The following is a 15,949-nucleotide window of genomic DNA, read 5'->3' as shown; positions in this document are numbered from 1 at the left end:
TGCTACTCTACAGTATAATTGTAAAAACAGATTGTAAGCCTCTCAGATAGAATGTAAGCACACTTAAGACAAGGATGCTTCATTTGTGTATTTGTATCCCTCAGTGCCTGAAAAAGTAGATTGAGTATAGTAGGTTATTTGGTTGGTCATATTCCTTTGTTCCCAAAGAGTCAAGTTATGCAAACTTAAAATGTTCTACTACATATCAGGCACAAATAGTCCATGTGGGCATTTGGGGTGGATTCTTTAAATCTGTGCAATGTGCATCTCACATTTCTTTTGAGCTACTTCAATTCTGCTTTGTTCATAGAACACAGCATCTTCTTTGCTACAGATATATCATACTGGGCAGTCCTTTGCCAGCATCTCCCATGAGACACAATCAATTCCAAAATTCATCAGAAAGACTTTGAGACTTTGAGAGTGTTCTTGTATCATTTTTTCTGACCACCATGTGAGTGCTTGCTTTGTGTGAGTTCTCTGTCTCTTAGGCAAGTATACATTTAGCATTCCAACAACATGGCCAGTCCATCAGAGTTACCCTCTCTGCAATAGAGTTTGAACGCTTGGCTGTTTAGTTTGAGAAAGGAGCTCAATGTCCAGTACCTTATCTACCAAATGATCTTCAGAATCTTACTAAGACAGTTCAAACAGAAGCTATTTCATTTTTTGGCATGGTGTTGGTAGACTGTCTTGGTTTCACAGGCATATAACAATGAGGTCAGCACAACAGTTCTGTAGACCTGCAGTTTGGTAAGAAGTCCAATTCCCCTTCTCTTCCATTTTTGCCTTCAAAGACTCCCAAACACTAAGCTAGTTCTGGCAACCTCATTTTCAATCAATACATCCCTAGAAAGTATATTACCAAGGTAAGTGAACAGTATTCAAAACTTCTCCATTTGCTATTAAAAAAAAAAAACAATTCCATACTATGCCCAAAGGGCAACAAAAATGTGCATACCCTTTGATCCAGCAATACCACTACTAGGTCTATACCCTGAAGAGATGATGAAAAAGAGTAAAAAAACATCACTAGTACAAAAATATTCATAGCAGCCCTGTTTGTGGTGGCAAAGAATTGGAAATCAAGTAAATGTCTTTCAATTGGGGAATGGCTTGGCAACCTGTGGTATATGTATGTCATGGAACACTATTGTTTATTAGAAACCAGGAGGGACTGGAATTCAGGGAAGCCTGGAGGCATTTGCATGAACTGATGTTGAGTGAGATGAACAGAACCAGAAAAACACTGTACATCCTAATAGCAACATGGGGGTGATGATCAACCTTGATGGACTCACTCATTTCATCAGTGCAACAATCAGGGACAATTTTGGGCTGTCTGCAATGGAGAATATCATCTGTATCCAGATAAAGAACCATGGAGTTTGAACAAAGTTCAAAGACTATTCCCTTTAATTTAGAAAAAAAAATTGATATCTTATTGTCTGATCTTGTTATATCTTATACTTTATGTTTCTTCTTTAAGGATATGATTTCTCTCTCATCTCACTCAACTTAGATCAATGTACAACATGGAAACAATGTAAAGACTGGCAAATTGCTTTCTGTAGGGGGGGAGGGAAGTAAGATTGAGGGGAAAATTGTAAAACTCAAAATAAATAAAATCTCTAATTAAAAAAAACAATTCCATGTATGGATGGTGTGGTGCTGGTTGATGGAGCACCTGAGTTTTCTTGCTGTTAGTTGTTAGGCCAAAATGAGCACAAGCAGCAAGAATTGCTCCAACACTTTGTAGCATCTCAGCTTCAAAGGCTGCATTGAAACCACAATCATCTTCTGACAATAACATTATGCACTAATACTCCTTCCACTTGAGTCTTGTAACCTTTTCAACTTAAACAATTTACCATCAGCATAGTAGCTGACCTTGATTTCTTGTTCATCCTCATCAAAGACATCTGACAACATTGCTGAAAACACGCTAAGAAGCATGGGAGCAAGCAAGCAGCCTTGTTTCACTCCATTCATGACTGGGAAAGCATGAGAGCATCATCCATCATCCAGAACCTGCTGTCAGGAAGTTCATAGTACTGATAAACTTCTCTGGGCAACCAAATTTTGACTTGGTTTTCCACATTTTCTATCAAAAATGATAGAAAAAAAAAAAAGGCCTTGGTTGGATCAATGACTGCTCACAGAGTTCTGTTCTGCTCCTGGCATTTCTCCTGGGGTTGTCAGACAATGAATACCATACTGACCTCAGTCCTTTCTGAAGTTACACTGGCTCTCAGGTAGATGGCCAGGTTCTAGGGAAAGGATCAACCTCTGGGAAGAATCTTGCCAGCAATGACTAATAGAGAGACTCCCTCTCTACCTGTGATTATGACAGGACAATCTATTTCTTTTACCTTTTTTTTAGAGATGGACAATGGCAACATCCTTTAACTCCTGGGTGGAATTTCTTGCCATATAACCTGGAAAATTTCAATAAGCTTTTGTATGAGCACTGGACCACCCCACTCCCTCCATTTTGTATATCTCAACTGGAATAGAATCAGCCCCAGGTGCTTTGCAACAGGAGAGGAGCCTAATGGCATTCAAATACCTCTTCTTCAGTTGAAAATTTGGCTAGAGGGGTTATAGTGGGTAATTAATAAATGTTTGCCTGTTGATTGTTTATAAAATTAGGAGATTGGTCTAAATGATCTTCAAATCCTGAAAATGCAGTGACTTTTGATAAGTCTCTAGAAATCTTATTAATCATAGATTTAGGAACAGTTTACTTATGATTTTGGTTTAGCAACAGGGTTAGACTGTTCCAGAAAGAATTTAGGTACTTTGCAGAATCCTAAAATCTCATACTTTAAAGAGACCTCAGAGATACATAATAAAACTCCATTGCAGGTAATGGGGCTACAGATTCTTAAAAATAAAAGAAAACTCTTAACAAACACTTCTATAGGGTAGAAATTATTTGTATACACATAACACATAATATAAATAAAATGAATCCAAAGTAAATGTATACATAGTTATACTTAGGAATATAGAGCATCAGCAATTGGGAGGTATCAGGAAAGGTTTCCTATGAAAGGTAGTGCTTGAAATTAATCTTGAAGGAAGGGATTCTATCAAAGAGAGGTGAGAAGGAAATGCATTCTAGGCATGAAAGATGGCCAATGGAAACAACACAGAAATTGGAGATGCAATTTTCATTCTGAGGAAAAGAGAATAGGCTAGTTCGGCTAGGTAATAGAATGTGGGGCAGGCAACTATATATCCAATGAAATAGGAAGCATATGTTGGACCTCTGTTGGAAAAGATTATAAAAGTCAGGAGAGTTTATATTTCATCTTAAAGACTATGGGAAGTCACTGGAACTTATTGCATAAGAATTGTTTAAGGAATATTGTTTAAGGAAAAACACTTTGGTGGTTCTATCGATGAAGACCTGAACTAAAATAGTGATTGTGGAAGTAGAGAGAAGAGAGAAGAACATGAGAGATGTAAAGTAGAAGCAACAAGATTTGACAACTGTTTGGCTAGTGGGAGAAGAGAGAAAGGGAGAATAACACCAAGGTTACAAAGCTTGAAAACTAGGGAAATGATGGGACCTTTGACAAAAGAAAAAGGAGAGTTTGGTAGGAGAGGAAGACTAATGAGTTCTGTTTTAGATATGGTGAGATGAATTTGCTTCTGAAATTTCTTCTAGCTTAGTGTCATTCATACTTTTGAAATATCTGCCATCTATCATATTCAAGTTTGGGTTTTTTAAGGGTATGACAAATTCTACAGGTTAGGTTTTTTTTCACACATCAGTTTTAAGATTATCCAACCTGATTACCTGAGAGTGATTGATTGATTGATTGTTGTCCTTTGTAACTGAAGAAGACCATGATATCAAATGAATGGTGGCACAACATGAACAATATGTTGATTATATAGAGAGGGGAATATTGTGCAAAGACATCCCTTTCACTGCCTTTTCCAGAACAGTTATCATCCCCTGGCCTAATTTAATAAGAAACAGGACTGCTGGTGCTGACCTGGATTCTGTGAGAGTCCTTGGCTTTATGGATGTGGGTTCCTCTCATATCAACATGGCACAATGCTGAGCAAAGTACAGTGTATTATTTATGATGCCAAATTCATGACAACACAGTACAATGAAACCTATCTCTTGATGGTCTAATCATTGTGATATGGTGATAGTCTTTCTCCAGTTAAAGCTAGCCTGTCTCACAATGGTCTAATCATCTGTATGGAGACTTTGGGTGAGTTTTCCCACAGCCCCTTCAATATTTATCATTAGCCATTTTTGTCAATTTTGCCAACTTGGTGTGTGTAAGGTAGAATCTCGGGATCACCTTAATTTGCATTTCTCTAATTATTAGAGATTTGGTGAATGGCTATTGGTAGCTTGAAATTTTTTCCTCCAAAAATTGACTATTCATATATTTTTAGATCTAATCAGTTTTGACCATTTATCAATTGGAGAATGGCTCTTATTCTCATAAATTTGAATCAATTCTTTATATATTTTGGATATGAAAACTTTATCATAGAAATTTGCTGCAAAGATTTTTTTTCCATTTAACAATCTTCCTTCTAATCTTAACTGCACTGGGTTTGTTTTTTTTTTTTGTACAACAGTCACTTTAATTTTATGTGGTCAAAATTGCCCAGTTTATCTTCTATGATCTTCTCTATTCCTTGTTTGGTCATGAATTCTTCCCCTGTCCATGGGTCATAAAGGAAATTTCTTTCTTGCTCTTATATTTATGATGATAGCCTTTATGTTTAAACCATGTATCCATGATACATTCATAATACCAATCTTTTCCTGATATGTGTTTTGAAATGTTAGTCTATACATATAGCTTTTCCCAAACTGGTTTCCAATTTTCCCAAATGTTTTTGTCAAGTAATGAGTCCTCACCGTAATAGCTGAGGTCTTTGGCCTTATCAAGCACTAAGCTCCTGTGCTCATTTTATTTTGTTTGTTGCATGCTTAATCTCTTCCAATGACCAGCTTCTCATTTTGTTGACCAGTACCATTTCATTTTGATGATTGCTGCTTTGTAGTACTTTGAAATCTGGTACTACTTAGCCCTACTTCATCCTTCCCATTTTTCCCCACATTTTTTTCCTTGAGATTCTTGACCTTTTATAATAATGTTTCGTTATTATTTTGATATAAAATATTTTAGCAGTTTGATTGGTTTGGCAATAAATAAGTAAATTAATTTAGATGGTTTTGTCATTTTTTATTATATTGATTAATTTAATTAATTAATTAGCTCCACAGCCAGAGAGATCAAAAAGCTTCATCAGTCAAGCTTTCTGGTCTTCTGTCCTTCAAGTACAGAATGTTACAGGAATTCTGGCACCCCTGGAGCCTCTTGTTCATGATAATTGGCAGACTTTGGGTTTGTTTACCCATGTTTGCATTGTCTTTCATGATCAGTTCCTTTCCCTGTGTCTGAAGTCTTTTTTCCCATTCTTTTCACCATTCTGACCGGATGAAGATATTTTCTATTGGATTTCTTGGTCATTATTCAATCTGATGCTGTTTTTACATTTTTGCTGAAATACATAGGAAAGAACTGGGCTTCTCTGTGATCATTCATAGAGTCATTATAACCAAAAGTCTCTATAAATCCTCCTTTCATCATTTTTATTCTGTCATTTATTAGTCTGAAACCATTCTTCTTCTAGAGTTATGTGTTCTAGAGTTCTGATCTTGAAGTCAGCAAGACCTGAGTACTTTCTCAAACACTAGCCATGGGATATGGCACAAGCTATTTAACCTTTCTCAGTCTTATTTCCATAATCTGTAAAACAGATTGGATAATAAAAGTACCTACCTCACATGGATATATGTTATAAAGATAAAATGTAAAGTGTTTTGCAAATCTTAAAATGCCACATAAAAGCAAGTTATTATTAAGAATATTAATATGATTATTCATGGTATTAATAGTAAGTAAATAAGAATTATTACGAAGTAATAAAAAAGGAGTTTAATTTGTTACTTTCTCTTGGTTATTACCTGCTTCATCCTATTCCTTTATTGTTGTCATTATCCTGAATATATCTTTTAAAACTTTATTTTGCAGAAATCTCAGCTCATTCTATCTCTTAACTTGCTTGGACTTTTTTTAGAGGTCTATACTATTCTTTTATATTTGTTCTTGACTGTTTATCACTGCTTTCACTCTCCATTTATGTCATTTTAAAGTTTTCACTCTTGGCCTTGGAGTCAGGGGTACCTGGGTTCAAATCTAACCTCAGATACTTAATAATAATTACCTAGCTGTGTGGCCTTGGACAAGCCACTTAACCCCATTTGCCTTGCAAAAATCTAAAAAAAAAAAACCAAACATAAAGTTTTCACTCATCAGAGCTCATTTGCCTAGTGATCAGGGAACACATAACTCATGAGATGTCCTGAGATTTTTATCCTTTTTCAGAATCTAGAGACAACTGCATAATGACCTGAGCAATCAAAAATCAGCCTCGTGGCACATCATCAGATGCTGTTGTGTGAAAACCTGAATATCTTTTCCTTCCTGGACACTCCTTCTTTAGCCCCCCCAGAGACCTTGTCTTTTATTCTCCCCAACCATGACAGGGTCATGGCTATTTTTAAAGGAAAATAGGAACTTTTCCTAGCTTTGTTCTTGAGTCTTGAGGTTCCTGTCCCTAAGGTAGTCACTGGACATAGTGATGGGTATGTAGGTCAAACTGAGTGATGAACTGGTAATGACTCCTGATATTGCAAAACAATACTCAATCCCCTTTCCTAGATACAATCAGGACCTTGTCTTATTTTTCTTTCTGTACTCTCACCTCCTAGCCCATATTATTCTTTGACATAATAGATACCAAAGTTGTAATTAGGACAGAGGGACTAAGGGCTTTGTTCCAGGGTGCAAAAACTTAGAATAGTTGAGCTTAACCTCTTAGTTAACAAGAATAGTTTAAAAAGGAAACCGTGAACTGCTTTCTGACTCTTTCTTACTACTTCCCTCCACTCCACCATCCAATGATTCCTCTCTTGGAAGTATATTTCACATATCTCCACCCATAACTCCAGTTATCTTCCCCACAGAACCATGCTTCAAGATCTGAGGTCTCTCCTTGAGGTGTCCCCACCTTGTCCCAAGGAGGAGCACCTAGAAGGCAGCTAGGTGGCTCAGTAGGTACAGCTCTAATGGAATCAAGAAGATCCAAATTTAAATCCATTCTAGGATAATTCTAGCTATGTGACCCTAGGATAATCATTTAGCCTCTGTGGTTCTCAGTTTCCTCAACTGTAAAGTGGGGATAAAAATACCACATACCTTTCAGGGCTGTTGTGAAGATCAAATGAAATAGTATTTGTAAGGTACTTACCACAGGGCTTGCCACATAATTGGCACTTAATATACATACTTTGCTTTCTTCCTTTGTCTTCATAAGATTAATATCTTCTCAAGGACTTTCTCAACACATGTCTCAAAGTCTTCTATCTCTCTCCTTGTCCACATGATTTATCCACACCTTCTTTCAACTGAAGTAAAATGGATTATAGGCGTATACTGGAATTGAATACCTTCATTACTTAGTCATAGTTCTGGTAAAAATTAAATTGATCTAAACAAATTTTTTTAAATATACTAGTCTAGATTTGGCTCTCAAGCAACTGAATTTTTTGTGCCCAGAATATTTCCCCATATGAAATCAGCTATGTGAAGAAGCCTGTGGCCTCTTCTCCCAAGTTTTTATCCTGTTGCTTTCTTACAGCCTAATTATAGTTGGACATAGGGGAGCAAAATTCAAAGAAGAGACCAGAAAGGCTCCAGAATCCAGACCAATTCATATTTAAGTGCCTACTATGTATCATTCACTGGGAAATGAAAAACAAAAGTTTTTGTCATCCAGGACCTGCAAAAGAGAGAGAGGAGGTCTGATTAGGGGGAAGCAAGGACATGTAAACAATATATATAAACATTCTAACTTCAACCTTACGCATCTTACAAAGTAAAATGGAAAAAAAGAAAAAAGGCCAAAGGAAATATTAGACAAAGCCCTATAGGAAATTTGTGAAAAGAGTGATCACCTTTTTACCAAAAGGATCAAGGAAAGTTTCATGGAGAAGGTAATACTAGAACTGGACCTTGACAGAACATAAGACACAGAAGTGAGGAGGAAATGCATTTGTGACATAAGGAAGGTTTTACCCACATCAATGCACTGTCATGGTAAGAAGAAAAATAGCATGAAACAGGGTGAAAGATAAATGAAAGTCAGATTTTAGAGGGCCTAAAATGCTGAAGGACAGGTAAGTGATGCAACAGAGAAAGGGCCAGGTCGGAGTCAGGAGTACCTGCATTTAAAATTGGTCCAAGACACTACTTAGCTGTTTGACCCTGGGCAAGTCACTTAATCCTGTTTGCTTAGTTCCTCATCTGTATAGGCAGGAGAATAAAGGGAAAATCATTCCATCATTTTTGACAAGAATACCCCAAATGGGGTTACGAAGAGTCAGACTGAAAACTTTTAAACAATTAACAAAATGCCAGAATAAGGAGTTAGTTATAGTTTTTGACATGAAACTTATCCAACTGATCTTTCTGTAATTCTTTCATATATCTAACTTTTCTCTATAATCAGAGACCACTGTGCACATAGACCCTGCCTAAATTGTGTAATGGTTATAATGAGTTGGGGGGTTCAGGGTAAGGAGTATGTGGTAATTCCTAATTTGCTTCATTTTGTTTTACTTTGTACTTTGATGAGACTAAAGCTCTGTAAGAACTGATTTGAACATGAAATTAATTCCCAATTCCCTTCCCACACTTGTTGCAACTCTTCATGACCCCTTTTGGTGTTTTCTTAGCAAAGGTATTGGAGTGGTTTGTCATTTCCTTCTCTAGTTCATTTTGGAGTGGTTTGCCATTTCCTTCATCTAGTTCATAGATGAGGAAACTGAGGAAAACAGCATTAAGTGACCTGCCCAGGATCACATAACTAGGAATTCTCTGAGGTCAAATTTGAACTCCGGTCTTCCTGACTCCAGGTCCAGCACTCAATCCACTGTGCTATCATTTAACTACTTTGTACTTATTTTTATTTGTTCTCCTTATGGTTACATCTAACTTATCTAGAGCTATAGTTGTGTCTCTCTCTAGGGCTGTAGCTAAACATCTATATCTACTTATTTAGATAGATATACTTTAGAGTATATGTATATAAGAAGGAGTTTTTTCATTTCTTATATGTTTATCTCCATCACCTAGCACTATGCTCTTTATAAAAATTCTTGTTGAAATAACAAGCTTTAAGATTTCTTCTAGCTCTGACCCATGATCCTATTATCTAGTCCAACCTGTTAATTGTAGGTGATTTGCTCAAGAGCCACGTCATTTCTTAGTTGAAGGAAGTGAAACATTAAGTTATTTGTTCAGTCACAAAGATGATTGATGCAACTCGACTCAACTCTTTAGTTCAAACTCGATTCCTTTAATTCCAAATCCAGTGATATTTGAGGAGGGGAGAGTAGGGGAAGGGAGGGAAAATTCTCCAACAACAAGTGGTTTTGCCTTCCCTGCCAAATACCAACCTATGACCTTCTGTGCATCATATGTGATCCCTGTTACCTCCCAACCACCCAAAGGCTGTAGGTCTAGTTATTCCTGTTGACTGTATATATTAGGCTTAAGATTTCTAGACCTCATTTTTCTCATCTTGATAATGGAAGAATTGATCTAGATGAGGGGTTATTAAACTTTTTGTGTCTTTTGGGTTGTCTGATCAAGCCTACATACCTTTTCTCAGAATGTTTTAAAAGAATGACATGCTAGGTTAGAGGTTGATAAAAATGTAATTTTCCCCCCATCTATATTTATGGACTCCAGGTTAAGAACTCCTGGTCTAGATGATATCTAAACTCATTTCCAGGTCTAAATTTATGATTTCATAAGGATACATACATTCTATGTTTTCTCCCAATAATAGGTTCCCTGTGCTGTCCATAGTGTCAACTACCTAAACATATTAAATTATCATGGGAAAAGGAAAAAAAAATCCCCCCTGCTCTAGCTATAATTCCATCCATTTCCTTGTAACATAAGTAAGTTCTAGAAATAGAGTTTGGAAAATATTTGTTGTGAGAGTAAGAAGAATTATTCTACTTCTAAAAAGTTTTTCAGGCTGAGTAGGGTGTGGAGAGAGGGTGTGTGTGTGTGTGTGTGTGTGTGTGAGAGAGAGAGAGAGAGAGAGAGAGAGAGAGAGAGAGAGAGAGAGAGAGAGAGAGATTTTAGGAAGATGGGGACTGTGAATAGAATGAGAACAAATTCTATAAGGAAGTCGCCATCCTTGATGCTTCATCATTATTTGAATCTGTTTTCATCAGTCTCAGAAAACTTTTATTTGCTTTGAATTTTGTCTTCTTTTTGGAACCAAACAAATCTTTCTCCAGGACAAAATGACAAAATGGTTCCACAGTTAACTGTTGTTTTAAAAGCCAGAAAACAACCATCACATTCATTGAGATGTTGTGGGTAAAGCCCTATCAGCAACCCAGATAGGAAACAAAATTTCAGGCAGGTAAAGGTCAGTGAGAGGACTAAGATATGAAATGGGAAACTTCAAATTTCCCTTCTGAAAGTCCTGACCAAGTACAACCAGGCTGTGACTGGGGGGGTTGGACTTCTAAATGTACAGAACCTCTCCAAAGCAGGCTGGATAAATCATTATTATCCAGAACTCAAAGACAAGAACCCTGTGTACAAGCAAATAAATGCAGGGTTGACACTCAGGCAATAGGGCAAATACATGATCTATTTCCTTATGATATAATCCCAACAACCATCATGTATCTCTAGCTAGTTATTAAATGTTTATTGAAAATGGACACCTGATGTTGGAACACAGACTGAAGCACATTTTATTATCATTATTATCATTATTATTATTATTATTATTATTATTATTATTATTATTAATTTATTTATTTGGGGTCTTTTTTGTTTGTTTTTGCAGGGCAATGGGGTTGGGGTGGCTTGCCTGAGGTCACACAAAGCTGGGTGATTGTTGGGTGTCTGGGGCCAGATTTGGGCTCAGGTGCTCCTGGCTCCAGGGGTTGCTCCATCCACTGCACCACCTGGCTGCACTTATTATATTATTATTATTATTATTATTATTATTAATTTTAATTTTTTCTCTTTCCTTTATTGCTCATTCAGGTCTATATTTTTGGGGGAGGGGTATTATGTTTACTCTTAAACAAGAATATTTCAGTAATGTATAAAAATCATGTGTACAAAAATAAGAATATATAAATAAATAAATAAAACTATAAGAAAGATGAGAGAAAAAAAGAAAATGGACACCTGAGAAACACCAAAGGTGGTTTTAAGCAAGATTCTTAAGAGAGGAACAATAAGAAATTAATTGAAGCCATCTTTGCAGGGTAGTGGAAGAAATCTATGATCAAATTGTTTTCTGATTAATTACATGGACTAGGGTCAAGGCTGAAGCAATCTTGTTCTCCCTATTTACTTGAAAATGGGATGTAATCCACTGAAAATAAACTGGGTTAAAGTAGTTCTGGAGACCTTCCCAGTTCACTAGAAGAAACTACTGCATAAGCACAGAGAAATATTTGAATGTTTTTGTCAGTAAGGCGTAATCATTCCATATGTAGAAGTAATTGCATTTACTTTCACATATTTGTAGCATATCATGAGCACATATACTTATTGATAGTTTAGAGTTTTTCCTTTGAAGCTGCCTCTTTGTAGACTTTCACTAGTTTTTTTTTTTTTATTGGGGAATGGTTCTTGTTCTTATATATATTAGTATCAATTTCCTATGTATTTTGAAGATATACTAGTATTGTATATCATAAATTGACTACAACAGTTTCACTTTTCCCCAGTTCACTTTTCCCATCTAATTCTAATTGCATTGATTTTTACTTGTACAAAAGTATTTGAAATTGTACGTAATCAAATTGTTGATTTCATCATTTATAGTCATTTCTATTTCTTCTTTAGTTAGGAACTGCTTTCCCTCTTTATCCTTGAAAAAAATATCTCCTTACCTAGAATGTGTTTATGACATGATGTTTTATATCAAATATATATATATATATATATGCACACACATATAGGATATTAGAAATTTAGAGATTTTTTCTCAGTTGACAGTTTTCCTTCTTATTCCATTTGCACTGATTATATGTTTTCCAAATGTATATAATTATAATGATCTACATTATCTTTTGTGATCTCATTCTCTTCTATTTTTTAAATGTTGTCAATCATCAAATTGTCACATTATGCATCTACATTAAATTTAATTTAGTACATGCTGTAGATTTCCACAAGATACATGTAGAAGATGAAAGCCAAGTATAAGTAAAAGAAATAATTAGAAAATCTTGGCATAATCTTATAAGATTAGTGCCAAGAGTAATAAAGTCTGGAATGAGCTAGGAAGCAAAACTATGAAGAACAACAACAAAAGAAAAATTTAACTATATTAGCCATGCAACCATACTGACTGGATCCACTACAAAGTTTTTAATCTTCACTGGGCCCTAACCTGGCAAGGTGACCCTTTTATTTCTCCCTGATTCTCTATATCAATCCCCATAGTGGTTTCTTTTTTCTCTTCAAACCTCTCATAACCACACTCTTCAGTTGAAGACCCCAACCTCCTATGGAAAAAACCAGGTCATTCTTTCCTTCCCTACATTTCCAAATTCCTTGAAACCATCTCACATTATATTGTCCTTTAGTCTCTGTTGAAAATGTTGACCTTTCCCATCACCAAGGCCAAGCCCTCCATGTGTAACTTTGAATTAATCACATCCTATCTCCTCTAGCACTATACAGAAGGAGGAAATTACCAGGATCAAATCCTGCAAAACCTGTTATAACTTTATATCATCTCACATCTGTTCCCTTTTCCCACAGCCAGCACCCTAATATGAACTTCTATTACCTCTCCCTGGATTATGGCAATAAACTCCTAATTGGTCCCTCTTCCTCAAAGTTTTTCCCACTCTAATCCATTATCCACACGATCTTCCTAAAACATACATCTGACAATGTTAATCTTCTACTCAGTAAGCTCCAGTGGCTCTTTATCATCAACATATTAAAAAATAAGCTCCTCTATTTCATATTCTAAGGACTTCACAATCTAGTCCCTTATCCTCAGAGGTTTCTTCCCTGATTATTTTTGGGGATGGGGGGGAAGCTTAGAAGCAGAATTGGTGACCTGGAGGATACCACTATTTCTTAGATTCTTAGATTTATCTGCCCATTGATGGCAAGTTTGTAAGGGGTGGCTTTTCTGTGGATCTTAAGAGAGCAAAGAAAAGGGAAGGTAAATGGTGTTATTTTAATATAGAAAAATGGATTAAAGGATTGGAGCTTGATATTTCTCACATTTGTGTACATGAAAAGAAGAACATATAAATATGAAGGAAGGAGGGAGTAGACATCAGATGAACCTTATTCATCTGAACTGAGCAAAGGTTGAGCATACATATACAGTTTTATTTAGAAATACATCTAACACAATAAGGAAATGTGGGATTGGTGGGGGAAAATTAATACTGGGGAATGAAATTCTCACAAATAAAACAAACTTCCTGTTCTTGAAAAGAAGATTAAAAGGAGAAAAAAGGAAAAGAAACAAACTGAAAGCTAAATGGGTCCCCATCAGTTGGAGAATGGCTGAACAAATTGTGGTATAAAAATATAAATGGAATATTACTGTGATATAAGAAATTATGAAAGAGATGATTTCAGAGAATCCTGGGAAGAAGGAACTGATAAAGAGTGACATGAACAGAACCAAGAAAACAATTTATAAAATGACAACAAACTAAAGAAGAATAATCCTGAAAGACTTAAGAATTCTGATCAAAGTAATGACCAAAGCATCTCCAAAGAACCTATGATGAGTCTAGAATAATAGGACTAAAGAATGGCAAAACTTCCAGGTTTCAAAACAGGGAAAGGAACAGAAAGTGATAATCATAGTTTAATGAGTTTGACTTGAATTACTGGCAAAATTGTAAAACATGTTATTAATGGGATGGTTAATAAATATCTAAAAAAATTTTAAATGGTGATCACAAAAAGTCAATATAGCTTTAGCTAGAATAATTCATACTGAACTAACTATTTCTTTTTTGGATAAAGTTACTAAACTAGTGATTCAGGAGAATGCTATATAGTCTAACTAAGTTTTAGCATTAGCAGTTGACCAAACGACTTGTGCTGTTCATATGGGAAAGTCTAAGAGGTGTGGACTAAGCAAAAGGACACATAAATAGTCATGGAACTGGTTCAATGACCAGGCCCAAAGAATATTCTTTAATAATTCAGTGTCAAATTGAGATGAGGCTTTCGTGGAGTGCCTCAAGGAACTTTGATTGATCATATATGCAGCTTAGCAATTTTATCAATGGCTTGGATAAAGACAGAAATGCTATGCTTTTCAAATTTGTAAATGACACAACCCTATGAGGTATAGATAATACACTAGATTATTCAAAAAAATCTTCACAGCTGAATGGTGAAGATATCCATAAGAAGAAATGTATTTGGATTCAATGTAAAATTCTACATATAAGTTAAAAAATCAACTTCACAAAAATAAGATGATGGAGGCATAACCAACCATTAGTACCTCACCTGAAAAAGATCTGGATTTTAGTGGACTGCAAAATTCAATAGAGATCAATGAGACAATGACAACCAAAAAAAGTTAATGTGATCTTAGCCTGAATAAAGAGAGGATCTCTTTCCCCATATGAGGGAAAGGTCAGCAGTCATAACCAGAGCAGGATGAGACCTGAGAGTCCTATTGAAGACTGGTACCATGGTGAGGGAGGAGAGGGAGGTGTCAGTGGCCCTTCAATCCCTTGAAGAACTTCTGTCCAGAGGCTTTGGCAGCATGGGACTTGTGTTTATGGGCCACCCTCTGGTCGAGGTAAAAGTGAAGCTATAGTTTAAGCTGAAAAGCCAGCCATGACAACCTCTCCTCTACTCTGATACCTTTGACTGTTTCAGAAAGACAATTGTTAAAGAAAGTGTTCAAACCTGAACCACTCCATTATTGAATGTTATACCCATGTTTGCTGTGTGCATCTTTGGCTTTGATTTGGAGGAAAAAACTACAAAAAAGAAGCCATATGATAACCTGAGTGGTCCCCAGCTCTTTGCAGCTATGTTCACCACAGGAATTATGATCCTGGAGAAAGAATCACATGTCTCAACAGGAGAAACAAAATATAATGGTGCTTTGAACTGCTCCAAAAAAAACTGTATCAGGAAGCTGGAGTAAAAGGCATTTGCAAATGAATGATGCTGATACTCATTCAAGCTGTTCCATCTAGTGGGATGTGGCAGAAAAATCTGGAGGCCTAACATATTTGAAGATATGCTGAAAAAGCTGATTCAAGAGGAGGGTGCCGTGTCCCTATATAAAGATTTTACAGCTGCAGTGAGCTGCCATCTCTTTCTTTGGCTTTGAAGTTGTCATGAAGTTTCTTGATTGTGATTAATTCTAATTTGTGAAACTCAGAAATCTCATATTCCAGACAATGGGAGGAGTACAATGATAGGGGAAGGGACAGGCCTGAACTCAACTGAGAAAGAGGCTCCATATTAGAGGAGGAGAGGGTATAGTATGTGCCATTTTGAAACTTGAATTTAGTCTTTTTTTCCCTTAAAATTTTTATTTAAAGTTTTGAGTTCCAAATTCTATCTCTCTCTCCCCTCAACATTAAGCAATCAGATATAGGTTATACATATGCAATTATGTAAAACATTTCCATATTAGACATTTTATTTAATAAAACTCAAATTAAAAAAATGAAAGAAAATGAAAAAAGCTAGTAGGTCTATATCAATTCTTTCTCTGGAAGCAGCTAGTATGCTTTATTATTATTCCTTTGGGATTATCTTGGATCATG

General features: G+C 35.9%; 1 protein-coding gene across 3 annotated transcripts in view; it reads left to right on the top strand.

The window, feature by feature from the left end:
* The window catches only part of TMEM45B (transmembrane protein 45B), a 38,666-nt gene that overhangs the window by 6,236 nt on the left and 16,481 nt on the right, over window positions 1-15,949 (top strand). The window lies entirely within an intron of this gene.

The sequence above is a fragment of the Macrotis lagotis genome, chromosome 1 (assembly GCF_037893015.1).
Source record: "Macrotis lagotis isolate mMagLag1 chromosome 1, bilby.v1.9.chrom.fasta, whole genome shotgun sequence".
Taxonomy (NCBI): domain Eukaryota; kingdom Metazoa; phylum Chordata; class Mammalia; order Peramelemorphia; family Peramelidae; genus Macrotis; species Macrotis lagotis.
This window is presented reverse-complemented; position numbering and strand designations above follow the sequence as displayed.